The sequence below is a fragment of the Rhinolophus sinicus genome, chromosome 4, assembly GCF_057876585.1.
Source record: "Rhinolophus sinicus isolate RSI-liver-muscle chromosome 4, RSI-T2T, whole genome shotgun sequence".
NCBI lineage: Eukaryota > Metazoa > Chordata > Mammalia > Chiroptera > Rhinolophidae > Rhinolophus > Rhinolophus sinicus.
In genome coordinates, this window is record NC_142504.1 from 45,177,286 (window position 1) to 45,193,700 (window position 16,415).

At 38.0% G+C, this 16,415-nt stretch overlaps 1 protein-coding gene across 9 annotated transcripts in view; it reads left to right on the forward strand.

Moving 5' to 3' along the window:
- The window catches only part of MAGI2 (membrane associated guanylate kinase, WW and PDZ domain containing 2), a 1,312,004-nt gene that overhangs the window by 603,437 nt on the left and 692,152 nt on the right, over positions 1 to 16,415 (forward strand). The window contains exon 1 of one of the 9 annotated variants that reach the window (XM_074340651.2): positions 12,019 to 12,313. The exons of the other annotated variants lie outside the window; for them this stretch is intronic. The gene's annotated coding sequence lies outside the window, so the exon portion shown is untranslated. Of the gene's footprint in view, positions 1 to 12,018; positions 12,314 to 16,415 lie in introns of those variants that run through there. 9 annotated transcript variants of the gene reach the window in all.

Consider the following 16,415-nt stretch of genomic DNA (forward strand, 5'->3'; position numbering starts at 1 on the left):
CTATATTCTAGAAAAGAAATATGGTGATTGTTTTTCAATTCCTAAAATTAAACGTGATTTCACTACAGTAATTATTCTGCTATTTATTAATACACACAGGTGTTCATTGGAATAACACTATTCTCCAAAACCCTAGGCTGGGACTCAGCACTGGTAAGCATGGGTGCCTGAGGGAGGAGAGTTCCTTAACCTGAGAGCCAGCAACTGGCACCTTGTGGATTCACCCATTGCAATTCAATTACATTTTATTGAATTCCAATAGCAAAATCCATAGGGGGCAAAGCTCCAGAACTCCTATACAGTGCAACTTCCTTCCAAAAACACTGAAACCAATTAAAAAACTTAACTGTTCTAAAATAGCACTGTAAATGAATAGGCTATCAAGGGACAGCTATAATGATGGATGTTCTTTCGCATCATGTGAACACACACATCATACCAGAATGATACGTTTAACCATCTCCAAGTCAAATCAACATCCTCCAAAAATAAAACTGACATGGCTTTATGTCATGAATCACTCTAGAAAACATTCTATTTCCTGCCGCTGGCCATTTCAGGACACCCTTTAGATTCATTTTGGCATCAAGTTTTTGTTTCTTATAAAAGATGTTCCAATCTTGATTCAAGTACGTGTTTAAGTCTTTATAGTCATTGTAATTGATCACCTGGATGATTTTATCTTAAAGAGCCATAGTAAGATGACCTATTAACCCACACATATTAGTGAGAATCTATTATTTTTCAGGCTAGGTGCTGTGAGTGATATAAAAGCATAAGAAACATAGTTCTGACTTTCAAGGTGTTTACAGACTAGTTGAGAGATGAGAATAAAAATGTACAAAATGCAATACAATAAGAGACATATTAGAGTTTGGTCAAAATTCAAGAACTTAACATGAGATAAGGAATCTCATTTACCTAATTAGAATCTCCAAGGAAAGGACATAACAAAATGTATTTTTAAAGCTCCCAAGAAGATTTTGAGAGATAACCAGGTTTAGAAGCCACTGTTATTTCGTGTTTTTTTTTCCTTCCATCTCTCCTCAGAGTAATCTGCCTAGTACTCTCAAAGTCTACAAAAAATCTCTTAAATGCCACATTCATCAGCCATTTCCAGGCCTTATCTGCCTGACCCACAGGCAGTCTGCACACAGTTGATCACTGTCTTATTTTTCGGTTTTTCTGACAATCTTTCTACATGTCATTTAATGGCTCTGAATCCTTTTCTCACACCTCAAATACTGGTTTTCATTTTATTTTTTTTCTTATTCCTAGTCCCTTCCTGAATGATATCACCCATTCTTACCGCTTCAGCTAGAGGACTCAGTTATACCCTGGATAGTCCCTAAATCTACATTCCAAGCTCTGATGCCTTTAACATTTCCAATTCGATTTCTGACAGGTTCTCCAAACTCAAAATTGTTCAAAATCAAATTCATTTCTTCTCCACCCCTCCATCAAAGGACTAACCAACCCATCCCTCACTGACTGTAAGCTGTAAGATGGTTGGGTAGGTGATATGAAGTGGGACAGGGAAGAGTGAGAAGTGAAATCCACTAGACCCAAGCTAGGAATTAGTCACCCTCAGAATTGTCCTTGTACATGACCATGAATCAACTTGTGAACTGAGACCTGTTGGTTTATCCTAAGGAATTTATGATGCATTTTTCTTCTCCTCTCTTCCTACTCCAGCTGTCCTGTTGGAAGCCATCACCTGATTGCTAATAGTCTTAAGTTGGAGGGAACCTCAGCTTTGACTCAATTTTGTGCTATTTTTAACCATATTAGATATGAATTCTATTTCTTAAATCGACAATCTAAAATTTAGAGACCTCAAATTTTGAAAAATCTGAATCACACTTTTAACTTTATTATTTCATTATTTCATCATTTATGAAGTTATCTAAAATTTAGATCTGGAGTTTTAGAAAATGTGGAGTTTTAAATAACTATTTAGGAAGAAACTCCAAGCGGTTACTCTAACTTAACTTTTCATTAGTAAGAAAAATAACAGTTGAAGAAAGATAATTTACATTGTGTTCTTAATGATTTCAACGCAAAATTTCTTCAGTGTCTAATGTTCAGTTTCTTTCAGTCATCTGTTCTGGCACCTACCAAGCTAATAATTAGGATATTCTTCCCGATGTTAGCGTCCTTTGCTTTAGTATAACCCTGAAGCATTTTTCTTCTATTATAAAAATATATTTTCTTATTTTAACTTTCTAATGCTTCTTTTTTATTATGTAGGCTATCCTCAGATATAAGTAAATTGTGCTATAAACAACAATTGAAATCTTAGGATTTTTTTTCTCCCCTTTATTGTAATTTTCGAAAGAGGAGTTATCCCTTAATTTAATCTCATTTTCCCTTAAATAGCCACAATGCTTTAAGTATTTTTCTTTTTCCTTTATTTAGTAGGTGGGGAGAAATTTCTGCCCATTTATATAGACAATAATTCAAGCACTTGTGTAAATTTTCTTTCATAGAATACTCTTCACATTTAACTCTCTATTCTTACTTCTGCATCTCACAATCAGAGGAAATGAATAAGATGAAGTAAATTGTCTCAGCAATCAGAAGTCATTCCTCAAACAATCGATCTGAATATCATTTGTGAGGCGGTCTATACAAATGACAACTCCTCTGCTTGCTCACGGTGCCATGTAAATTATGCATGCAATTTCCCTACAACTTGTCAGTCACCTTGCTTTAATTCCAGAGGAATTCAAGCAGTTACAGCACTTTAAGGTGAGGAATAAAGAAGACAAGGCGTGGGATAGTTTTGCTTTTCCTTTCTGTTCAGGTTTCCCAAATGGCCATTTGCTGATACAGTCCTTTCAAATACTGCAGTTGTCACCTGCTGATTTACTGGAGGAACCCTGCCTTGGGGGTTCCTCGAAAACCTCACACATATCGTAAGAAATCATAAAAAGTTCATTTGGAAGAACAAGCTTGTACAGGGAAAGAAATAAAGAGGTCAAGATTGGGAACGTGGGGATTTGTCTTCTTTTATTTGCTGGGGTTATTGATAGTTATATTTTGAAATTTACAGAGGTAGACTAGTAGTCTGTGTAATCAGCCAAAAAAAAAGGAAAATGATTAGGGCATAATTGAAACACGTGGCACTCACAGTTACTTGAAAAAGTGTTTGGATTGATATTTTATCCTGTTATTATTTATTTTTTAAAGAAAATTAAAGTGACTTATAAATTCAGGTACACACTCACACACAAACACACACACACACACACACACACACACACACACACTCAGTGATATGCTGAACCTGACAAGCACTGACTTGAAAGAGCTGTGCACATCTTTTCCCCACTTTAGTTCAGTGACTTTAAGCGGAAATTGGTTATAGCGGCATATTTACTTTACAAAAATTGGCAAATGCAACAAATCAGTTGTTTTTGTTGTTTTGTTTTGTTTTCACAGAGCCAGTTGTTAAACATGAAGCAGCCGCTGCTGCCATAATGGGGCATGTTTTCTACAAACTGCTGTGACTATTGCAGGACCCTTCACATTTATCTAAAATATTATTGCCAAGTCATTCATTGAAAGTTTTGCTTCTATACAGCTTTATTCCCAATTTCTGCCAGAAATTTACACAAGTGCTTGAATTATAGGGTGGTCGCTGGGTGCAGAAAAAAAATTCCTGGGGCTTTGTATTGAAAGGTATTGTTAATCCCAGAAACATTTTACTTCTAGTTTCATGAAACCAAAATCTATGGGCTGGATGAAATCTTCAGAAAAGTTCACTATCTTCCTTTTATAGAGAAGGTCATTGACATTAAATGACTTATGGAAGCCCAGGTCTCCTGAATCCTAATAGAATTCAACTGAACTCTCTCTACTCTCGTACCATATCCTGACCTCCAGGCTAATCATGGAACTAATTCTTCTCTCTCTTCCCTCTCCTATCTTTTCTTCTTTCTATATTTTTCCCTTCTCTTTCTCTATCCAATTTAATTTTATTTTGAATTCATTAAGCTATTCTGGTGCCTTGGGGAAAGTAGATTATTTGAGTAAAATTTAGACCCTCTGCAAAAGCACATCGTGCTTGAATAGTGAAACATCCTATGCTGAAAGACACTAATGTAAATGTCAGGTGAATGAAAGAGATGTGAGCAGATCAGGTGACCCATGGAAAATGACCCATGGGAAAAAAGTAGCTATTTAATAGGTGACTGACTACTTAAGAAAAGCAGGAAGAAAAGTCTTATTTCCCAAGAACCTATTATGTTCCAAGTTCTGTGGTAGCCATTTCATGATTGCATTTACTTCTAGATATAATATTCTCTATTTTACAGGTAAGGAAATTATGGCGTAGAGGTCTTAAACTCTCTTGCCCAAAGTTACACAATCCCTTCCTGGTGAAGTTATGATTCAAAACCAAGGTGCCAGTCCACTATCCTTTTTCCCAATGCTATGTTAGGCAAGTCAGAATGCATAGCTCCCACCCAATTCATGTTTGTTCATGTTTTGAAATTGGACTTTGTGAGAAATATGCTCTGTTGTGTTTCATCACTTAAATAAACATGTTTCAGGCCATGGTTTAAAATTTCTAGAAATTGTTTTTAGTTTCTACTTCCAAGGAATGTCTTCATTTTAAGAGATTGTATAAACCATCTAAGTTACTACGACAATAAGTATCTCTACTTCAGGCAACACATACAAATTTACCCTGTATTCTTCTGAATCTTGGTTTTGTTATGAGGTGAGAATCAAAATCAGGCAGGGGAAGACTGTGAAGGGAATGGAGAAAGGCCACTGGATGATTTAAAGGGCAGAGGAAAGGAAGTGGAAGGTATGGATAGCAAATTGCACTCACTTCACAATTTTGTCTAGGCTTAGCCCAAGCAAAGTGTATCTTGTAGAGCAGGAGACCCTATATGTGCCCCATTTATGTACATCTGATGGGGTTCACAAGGTAAAGTAGATGAAGGGTTATAGAAAAGCATGAGCTTCTGGAAAAAAAATAAAAGATCATAATTTGTCTTTGTTTTTAGAAGTCAGAAGCAGGATGACTCATTCTGAGATCAGGAATGCAGATCCATACAGGACAGCTGTCAACAGTAGAATTTGTTTATGCCCACTTGGTACAGAAAGCTCTTCTATTTGTGCTTTGGTCTCTGCAGTTGTGTGAAGCTTGTTGTCATGTGGATTGTTAAGGCATGATGGATTGTCTTCAGAGGGCTTAGAAATCATCTAGGGAGGGCCTTCCATGTGCAAGGTCTGATGTTGAGATTTATTTATGAAGAGAAAGGACTAGTGAAAGGGAAAGCGTGTTGGGCCCTTTTTAACTTCATGTAGTAAAAGGTTTCTAATTGTAAACTTTTGTTTTGATTAGAGCCTATTCGAACATGATAGTGTGTTTTACCTCAGGGTGGTAGGCTCAGAATACATAGTGTCTTGAGCTGAAAACCAGTGAAAGAAAGTATTATAGCAATATAATGGAAGCTACTATTTATCGTGTGCTTATTTAGAACAGTGCCTGGTACATGGTAAATATTGGCGATAATGAGTAGGAGAGGGGTGATGATTTTGATGGTGATGGTGGCCATGGTGGTGATAATAATGATGATAATGACGTCATGGTGGTGGTAATGATGGTGGTGGTACTGATAATGTGCCAGGCACTCTGCTTAGCACTTTATATGCATTATTTCATTTAACGCCTGAGAACTCTATGCAACAGATACCATCACTGTTTTACAAATGAATAATTTGTCTAGTACCACACACATAAGAAATGGTGAAGTCAGGGCAGCTAACGCCCCATGTCTTTGACATCATGCTATATTTAAAGGCCATTCTTTTTTTTTTTTTTTTTTAAGATTTTATTGGGGAAGGGGAACAGGACTTTATTGGGGAACAGTGTGCACTTCCAGGACTTTTTTTTTTTCCAAGTCAAGTTGTTGTTCTTTCAATCTTAGTTGTGGAGGGTGCTGTTCAGCTTCAAGTTGTTGTCCTTTCAGTCTTAGTTGTGGAGGGCGCAGCTCAGCTCCAGATCCAGTTGCCGTTGCTAGTTGCAGGGGGCACAGCCCACCATCCTTTGTGGGAGTCGAACCTGCAACCTTGTGGTTTAGAGGATGCGCTCCAACCAACTGAGCCATCTGGGAGCTCAGCGGCAGCTCAGCTCAAGGTGCTATGTTCAATCTTAGTTGCAGGGGGCGCTGCCCACCATCCCTTGCGGGAGTCGAGGAATTGAACTGGCAACCTTGTGGTTGAGAGCCCACTGGCCCATGTGGGAATCAAACTGGCAGCCTTCGGAGTTAGGAGCACGGACCTCTAACCGCCTGAGCCACCGGGCCGGCCCTAAAGGGCATTCTTAAAGCACCTGCTTTGGCTGGTTAGTCAAGGCTAAAGGAAAACCCAAAGCAGGAATGTTCTGCTTTTTGCTTTTCTTCTCTTAGAATGGGATGATCAAACTTTAACCATTGCCTATAATAATTATGTTTGCATACACATACATATAACTATTTTCAAGTAGAATAGGATACCTGTGACAGTGACTGAAAATGTATTAATATGACATAAACAGCCTAAAAGAGATGAATTGTTTTTGATGAAAATTGTCATGCAACTTATGAGGCAGGGAAAGAAAGTTCCCAGAGATCCAGGCTCTGCAAACATTAACTGTAGTTGCCAAACCAAATGTATTCTATACGCACACCCAATGTTCAACAGAGTAACACACTGATCGTTTAGTTCACATTCAGACAAAACATCAAAAGTACGATCTTTTCCTATTAGGAGTAACATTTCATGTAATTGAAAAGAGAAGGGAATTTTCTTGAGGTTACGATTGTCTATAATTTATAAATGTGATAACTATAATGCTCATGCTGAATTTTTCCCCCACCATCAGATAAGATCTACTATGTATTTGGTTTTGATTTCATATAAACACAATATTGTATCTACACCTAACATGCACTTATCTGACAAGTACATTGCATACTTAAAAGATCTTTTAAGCATGCACATCTCAGAATATAAGGAAATGTTCCATAAAAATACTGGAAATATTTATTTAGAAAGAATAGACAGTAATTTATACATAAAATGGGTATAATTGATTTTTAAGAAGAATGAATATTTAGCTTATTGCTAAAATGCATGTTCTGGCTTTTTAAAAATTGTGAAATTTCCACTTTCTGCCTGCCAGAAAGTCATCACAAGTGTCTTAAGAGACCATACATTAGAGACCTACTAATAAAGCAATACATGTAGTTCATGACTAGTTCAATAGTAGTTAGTGCAGCTTCCTAATTTGATCAACTGTAGCTCTGTAAACTAGAAAGAAAGCTCCGTAAACTACATTTAGTGATGCACAGAGTTAGTGGTGCTTGTTCTGACATAGAATTAACCCCTGGTCATTTGCATAAGGTAAAAGAATTCACAGACTCAGAAAAGTGGGAAAGCAAAAAAAGTTTTATTGTAGGTTGGGCAGAGAAAGAATGCCCATGGCAGTTTCCAAAGATGATGGCTGCCACAGGTTTCTGTTTGAAAGAGAAATACTGGCAAAAAGGCGTTTGCCAGGGTAGAGTCTGATAGGGACAGCTGCACATAACATTGGGTTAGTTTTTTCTTATATAGGAAAGGGGGAGTCGGTCAGGCAGGTCTGAAGGCTGACATCGTTTCCTGGGGTCTGGTCTGTTTGAAGATAATGTTATCTCCAGACTCAGACTTGACCACCGTGGCCTGGGACACTTTATGTGTCACCAGTACAAACTACAAGGGAGTTGCAAATTGGATTCTGGTGTCAGGATGCCTGAGGATTACTAAGAAATTGCTCATTTCCAGGTTAGGATTCTGTTAATTAAATGGATTAACGAGATATGGGTAGCCTTGAGAAAGGGAACGGAACAGAGTTCTTAAATTAAATCAGGGAGGGGAGAAACAAAAAGGAAACAGCTGAATATCAGGGTGGATCTAAAGGCAAAGTCTAATTAGAGGTAGCTAGATAGCGAGCTATGTGGTGAGTCAAACTGCCAACTAGCTGAATCTAACTGCGTTATTGATTTACCAAATTTCACCCTTAACAGTGCTTCTCATCCCTACATACCACTGGACGAGGTGGAAAACTTATATGGGAATACACAGAAAATTTGTTTCTCACTTGTTAATAACCACAGCAATAATGATAATACAAAATAATATTCAGCATTTAGTGAGTATCTAATTGTTCCAGGCATTGTAGTAAATACTTAACATGGATTGGCATTAAGCCTCCAGATGAAACTATGAGGTGGGTCAGGAAACGGAGGCACAGAGAGGTTAAATGACTTACCTTTGGCCACACAGCTTGAAAATGGCAGAGAAGGGCTTTAAACCCAAAGTCGGAGTCTACTCCTGAAATCGAGCCTTTAACCAGTATGCAGAGGAGCAAAAAGCAAAACAATAACAACATTATATAATGATATATTCAACTATGAAATACTGTGTTCCAGATGATTAGGGAATAAGATATGATATATTAATAACGTAGTGCAAACTGACTTGAGTCCTAATCCAGAAACTGCCATTGATTAGTTTTCTCACCTTTGGTGAATTATTTAATGTCTCCAGACTTCTCTTTCCCCAATGGTTAAGTGGTAGTAATAGTACCTCATAAAGTTGTGAGAATTTAAAAAGGTAAATCCCTCAGCACTAATGTGAGAGTTTTTATACTAGTATTATTGTTCCTGGTGCTGCCATCCTTTGCATTGCTGCCAAAATAATCTTTGTAAAACAAATAATTTACTAGCCAAAGAACCTTATATAACTTGCCACTGCATCTCCGATAAAACATAGATACTTGTGCAGAACATTCAAGATCCTCCATAGCCTGTTCTGATCTACCTTTCAAACCACTCCCCCCCTAGGACCCTGTGGTCCAGTTATACTACAGTACACACTGGTCTCTGTTCGTTTAGGCTTTTTGTATCTCTAGGCCTGCAATCTCCTTGCCTTTGCTTTCTTACCTAGAAAACCCATTTTTATTTTTTATGTATTTATTTTTAATATTTCTATAATTAAAAATATACCTAATGTACAATGTTATATTAGTTTCAGGTGTACACCATAGTTATTCAGCATTTACATACCTAAAGAAGCGATCACCATAAGTCCAGCTACCATCTGACACTGTACCATGTTATCACAATATTATTGACTATATTCCCCATGCTGTATATTACATCTCCATGACTTACTTGTTTTGTACATGGAAATTTGAACCTTTTATTTCCCTTCACCTTTTCCCCCTTTTTAACTTTTTAAATTATAGTTGATTAGAAAACCCATTCTTAAAGGCTTAGCTCAAAAGCCACTAATTCTATTGTAACTATCCTGCATCTCTAAGGAGAAATCCCCCCCAAATTTCAGACCTTCTATAATATTTGCATTAACATCTGTTGTATGTCAGTGGTACATATTTTCAGTTTTCAAAAGGGCCCAGACTCTTGTTTTATTTATCTTGTACCCCTCAGTGCTTAGAATAGTGCTTCGCACAAAGGAACTGCTCAATAAACATTGGTTAATAAATGAATGCACAAGTAAAGATTTATTCTACTTTGTCAGTACTTTAGTTTGTTCCTTGCGTTCTGGAAGACATTTTAGAAAGATGGCTGGGGTTAGTTGCTGTATCATTTTTGGTAATTTATTTTCATCTTTAAGAAGCCTCTTTATGTGGTGGCTGGATGGCTCAGTTGGTTAGAGCGTGAGCTCTGAGCAACAGGGTTGCCAGTTTGATTCCCTCCATGGGATGATGGGCTGTGCCCCCTGCAACTAGGTTGAAGGACGACGACCTAGAGTTGACGGGCCCTGGAGAAACACACTATTCCCCAATGAAATTGAAACCAAAAAAAAAAGAAGGCTCTTTAAACCAAGATGCTTTGATTTTAATAATGATTTAAAATAATGCAGTCTAGATTTCACGTTCATTCCTCTTTGTTACAATAACACGGAGCTTCAAAGTTGCCATACACTAGTGTTTAGGTTAAAGCCCAAGTATTATCTGACAAGATAAGAGAGGTCTTTCCCATTCTCTCTCACTGCCAACATTGTGCATAGTCAAGGAAAGTGACACCACTGCCAAAAGAAGGAGGACCAAGGGGTGAGATAGAGAAAAAAAAATAAAATGGGTAAATGCCGAATGAAGATACCCAACACTAGAAGGGAAGAAGAGAGGGGAAAGAGAGGCTAGTTTGGTTATTTATGCCTGTAAAGTGAAATCCTTTACATTTTCATCCTATAAAATTTTAGGTCTTCCTAAATTTGCCTCAGCCAACTTACTTTTCTGAGCGAAGATTTATTTTTTTTATTATCCAATGTTTTGGTGCCAATTTCTGTAGCATACACCGAAGCTAAATTTGCAGCCAGTTAGTGTCAAATTTATTTTAAAAGCCTAAATAGGATATTTTCCATGAAAGGTAAAGCTTTTAAAACACAAAACAAGCAAGGACAGTGAATAGCTGTTATTTCTCGTCTACCTGTGAGCCATGTTGATGCCGGGGACTGAATGTATTTCAGCTGCAGGGCCCAGTCCCAGCAGTAAATCCCAAGCTCTCCTGACATCGCTTTCAAGAGAATGAGAGACTGTTTGTTTAAGAGTTCAAAGTGCTATCTTTCAAGACTGAGATAATGTGATTCTCTGTCCGCTTCCCCTATTTTCCTTTTTTGCTGAGGCACCAGTATCGCCATCCTCTTGAAATTAAGAATCCATGCATGGAACACCAAAGGCCAAATATGAGATTCTTCTTCTGATACTTGTTCTCACCAAAATTATCGATTCTTTTTCTAATGACTTATCACTTAGTTTTGTAAAGTACTTTTTATCTTGAGTTCTCAAATCGTTTATGGAGAGTATCTCATTTTTCTTTGCAGTGTTTCTAAAAGCAGAATGCATATCGTTCCTAATTAATGGTAGCGATCAAAGAGATGCTGTCTATTGGATATCGAAAACATCGGAGCAGGGAACGAGGTGGTAGCAGATTTACTTTTTAGGGTGTAGGTCTGTAGACTATAAAGTTATCTTCAATAATGTACAAGGTTAGCATTAGTTTTTCCAGTTACTTCTGTGTCTGGTACCCTGAGTGGTGTATCTACCTGGACTGCTTTCTCTGTCAGGCTTGCCTGATTGGTGGGAAGAGGAGATATTACATTTACTACATTTATTTTCTATTTTAAGACAGAGACACTGAAGGGAAAAGTTATTTGCCTAAGAACAAAAAAATTATTCATTATTGAATCTAGTTCCACAATAGAAAATTATTGATTTATATCTATTCTATGTGCTCAGGTTTTCCATCACTTATTTTTCCTTTTACATTAGCTTTTATTTTGTTTTGTCTTTTATGATGGTCCTTAACTTTGAGATAAGTTAAACTAGGTGTCAAAGAAAAGACCAATTTGAAAAAGTGTGTAAATAGTACAATGACTAATTCTTTGACCCTTGAAAGAAAAAGAAACAGTCATGCTTACAGGATTAAAAGAATTGTTCAGTTGGATCATTCGGAAAGTATGCATCCTCGTTATTAATACTTAAAAGTTTAATTACATTTCATTAAACTATACTAGCTTCTCTTAATTGCTAAAAGGGGACTATGAAAGCAAAGCCCAAAATGTCTAATCTCTAGAAGCTAGGTTTTTCTTGCTGCTTTGTAATGTAAATGTGCCTGTGTGTATATTAAAATTCACACACTCCATCCATCTCACTGGCTTTTAACAGAGGGGTCACCTGACTTCACCTAGAGCCGCCCTCCCCCACCTTTAGCTGTGAAAATCCAAAAGTGAGAGAAGGGCGGGTGTAGAACACAGGTTCTCATGCTTGGAGATGTAAATGACCTGACTGAAAGGGAATCGAGTGAGGTTGCTGGTGGGGGTTGGTGAAAGGGAATGAGGGAGAGAGTGTAAGCAGGAGAGGAGGGGGGGAGGGAGAGGGAGAAGGAGAGGGAGAGGGAGAGGGGGAGGGGGAGGGGGAGAGGGAGAGGGAGAGGGAGGGTGACAGAGAGAGAGAGGGAGAGAGAGAGAGAGAGAGAGAGAGAGAGAAGTGCTGCATGCTTCATCTTTGAGAGGAGGGGAAAACAAAAGACCTCAGCGGCAGTTTTATGTTGCTGTGTCTGGCTCAAAGAGGAAAATTCTAGACATCCATGCTGAAAACAATCAAAGCTCAGCTGAGACTACTTCTATCAAGAAAATTGTATGATCTGAAAATGGGTTGGATCAGTACAGGTGGTTTGAGAAGACACTGACAGAGGACCATGGAAAGGTGGGAGAGGACGAGCGACTTCTCTGCTTCCTTTGAACGGAGCTCTAGGTTAGTAAGCTGAAACTGACCCGGGTCTGGCTTAAATATCTATGTTGTGTATATGTGTGTGTTTTCTATTCATAACCTCCAAACCCTCTGCTCCCCAACCCCTGGATAGGCAGTGCCATATTCCACCAGATGTGAACCTAAACTTGATTCGACTCTCACTTCGTTTACCAAATGCCTCTCGTTTGCTTGTGGAGCTTTTGTTTAATACAGCCAGTGGAGAGCCGTCATGATGTCTCCTTCTGAGTCAGAATGTGTGTTTCAGCCCCAGATTGTCAGGTGGCTGTTTGGAGAATAGTTAGAATTTGCTCCAGAAGGCAGCAAATGCATGATTAGGTTATTATGACATGTAAACAGCAAATATCTGCTGACTTAGCATTTCTTTAATGTCAGAATAATTCAGATATCGGACTGCATCTGTCTTATCTTAATTTCCCACATAATTGAGTTCAAATACAATAAGTTTGAAATGGCACCCTACCAACAAAGGCACACGCCAGGTATTCTTCTGGCAGAGTATGTTTTACCTCCCATTGGAGACAAAGCTTAAAAAATTAATTTTGTTGGGATCTGGTTTGAGGCAAGAATACAATATGTCATAATTAAAATAGGTGCAAAGCTGTTCTTTTATAAGTGGGTACAGATGTGTGTAAAACAAACACATAATTTCTCTTGTTTCTTGCTGTGTAGATAGAGAATCTTTGTTCCAGCATGTGTATTTTCCTGTGTTTTTACAAAGAAAGCATTTCCTGTGCTTTCTGCGATAGCAGACTTGTATGCCCACTTGCCATTGTGCTGTGGTCAAGAACCTGCTCTGCTCTGAAGTAAACTGCCCAGAGATATTAGTCCAGAAGCTGGAGGAGGGTGGGGAGTGGGGAAAGGTGTTTTTTGCTTCCTCTTTTTTTTTTTTTTTTTTTGGACTGTTAGCTCAGAAGTGTCTAAAACACATGATTTTAAGAGGAACTGGGGAAAGGCGTTTAGTTTTGAATTGGATGCAGATCTGTGGCACGCAATTGCCAAAGACGATATCCAGAAGATGCTGAGAGCAGAGGAAATCAGATTTGTAATGGACTCTTTAAGAAAATGTTCTGTGCGGGTGACTGGCTGGGTCCCTTTTGACCAAATTAAGATGCGCTCTGGCAGTGCTCTAGCAGCTGTGAGCTGACATTTTCTTGTGAACCTAGTGAAAAATGGCTCCATATCTCTCCTCCCGTCCTGAGGAGATGGTCTGTCCTAGTGGTCGAGCCTTTCCCCAACGTGACTTGCTCCTATGGCAGTTTTCTGATAGGGAAAGACTGGCTCGTGGTTCCTTTCAGTTTGTCTGCCTTTTTAAATCTCGGCTTGAATGGGGAGTGGGTGGTGACGGTTTTCCTTCAAGTACAAACTACCCACCAAGGCTAGCAGAAGATATTTTTCCGTCAATCACAGGTTTCCATTTTTAAAAGGGTAGATTATATTTCTTTGGACATGACATAAAGCACTTTTTGTTGTTGTTAAGTGGGCTAGTATACAATTTCTCTTAAAAAAAAAAAGACGCACGCATGTGTGACACTTTACATTTGGACTCTCCTCACAGGAAGTGACAGGTAAAAACATAAGGCTACTTGCCTCTCATTCATCTCTGAAAAGATAAAGTGCCCTTGCCTTCCCATCTTTTCCATTTTTGAATTGTGACCCATTGTGCAAGGAGAGAGATCGTGTCCAAGAGTTAGAAGCAGGGAGGGAATGCACTCACATCCTGTTCCCCACATGTGCTTATCAAGGAATTCCTGAGCTGAACAGGGACTGGAGGTGCTACAGCAGCCACCCTGCTCCTTGGTTTGTGAAAGCTGCAGCCAGCAGAGGCAGGATGCGCTGTAGCAGAGAGCTGTGTGTTTGAGGGACTGTTTAAGAACATGTGTTGCTTCGGGGTTTGTGAAATCGGTTGTTCTTTCTCTTATAGCACTCTAAGAGGGTTGCCTGAGTATAGCCTAGGTTCAGGAGGAAGGGGTTGGACTCTTCTTATTTTATGCATGAAGCACAGCACTGTCCACTAGAGGGGACAACATGAGGATGCAAAACAGTGCACTAGTGCAGAAAGAATAACTATTTCTATGATAGTTTTTCAAGACCTCAAGGTTTTCTGATGGCAGGGAGCCATCTCTACATTATGACAAGTAAGACTTCCAGTACAATAATTTGAACAGCATTATGGAAACAGTTCCATAAGTGCTTTAAATATTGTACCACTTGCTTCAGTGAATGGTATCCCTTTAAAGGTTTTCATCTTGAACACTTTTCCTTAGGATAGAAGTTACAGCACAGATTTTCTTAGGGTCTGTTGGGAATAATATTGGTAAAAAGCTAAGAGCTTACAGAGGCAGTAGGATCCACCTCTTTAGTAGAACAACGGAAATGGAACTTTAACACTGCATGTAGATTGATTACTGCTTTTATACATGGAGACAATTTGACTATAGTACATAGTGTGCGTTGGGGAAATTGATGCAATTATGCTTGAACAATTAAAAAAATACGAAATAATATAATGAAAACGTGGATCTCGACATTCACGGGAGGATTAGTAAGGACACTCTTAAATATTAAGGAGTACAGGTGAGAGGGTTTTACCCAGAGAAATTTCAGATGTCTAGAATGAGAGGACCATTTCTAAAACTAAGAGTGTAGCTCACCAGCTGTTCTATAAGCTAATATTTAAACTAGATAGTATTCACATACAAAAGAGTTATGAATCATAAGAACTTCCCACCAATGGAATTTTGTTTTAAAAGCAGCAAAATAACTATAATATACAAGCAGTTCACATAAGGAAAAATTTAGAATATCTAGGACTGACATGAAATTTTTGCAGTGAGGTGTATGTGATTCTCCAGTAACCCTCAGGATAACCAATGAATTCTTAGTGAGAGCTAAAAAATAAAAATTCACAGGTTGATATAAATTTCAGTATGCCTATATTGTTCAAGCTTCAAGTTTGGAAAATAGAACATTTTCTAAGAGTAAAATTAGTTGTTCGTAAGGTGCCTGTGCCATAGAAAGGAAAACTTGAGATAAAACAGTTAAGTTTCAGTAAAAGATATTTTATCCTAACTGAATTATTCTTGAAGCATCTTTGAACACAAAGCTTCTAACTTTCTGAGACTATCTTATGTAGTAATGGCCTGCTTTCTAACATCCATTTTCTCTATCACTTTTAGAACTCTACTACCCTAAATTCTGTTTTCAATTTTTAAAAGCCTTTTTAGTTGTCAACATGGCATTAAATAAATAGAGTCATGATAAAAGCCTTTGAGTTTAAAATACTTTAATTTTATATTCAATTTCAGGTACATTTCTCCTCTAAGTCTGTCATATCTTCAGCTTTTGCTCTAAGTCACACAGTCTGCGGCAGTTTCACTTCTAAGACCTCAGTTGCTTACTCTGAAGATTTTTAATATAATTTGAAAAAATAAACAAATAAAAGTATATTGCTATTCAACTGCGTTAGGTGATCGTAAAAACGTAGAACACTGTTATGATGTGAATTATCAATCCAAGTGATTCACAGATATTAGAGATTAAAGCAGATTTTGTGTATTTCAAGCATATCAGGGCTTATAAAAAATGCTAAGCATACTGCACAGGGGTTAGTTCTTTCCCTATTTTTTATTACAAAAATGGCTTTTGTCAAATAAGCATATTTTCCAAACGTAGTGCATTGTTTTGTTTTCTCCCATAGATTTATTTATCCCAAATCACACAAACATATATCTAATTCAATGAAAGTGATAATGATTTTAAAATCTCCTAATCACGGTGTTTGAAAATTTAAAATTCACTCTGTAAAAGAACAGTCAGAATAGCTTCCCCCCCTTTTCACACACCACACACACACACACACACACACACACACACACACAAATCAGTAAAGAAAATCAAACTTTGGAGTCTTTAAGGAAACTAACAATGACATGTTATGAAATAGGAGGCTCATTGCCAGGCAGTCAGCCAATGAAGAAGCAAGCTGAATTGATGACTCTGATGGAAGCATTGCAGGTCAGAAAGTTCCCATGTTAATAAGACCCCAGCTGAGATCCCAGAGCCAGAGGGGCTCAATGTGCTTCCC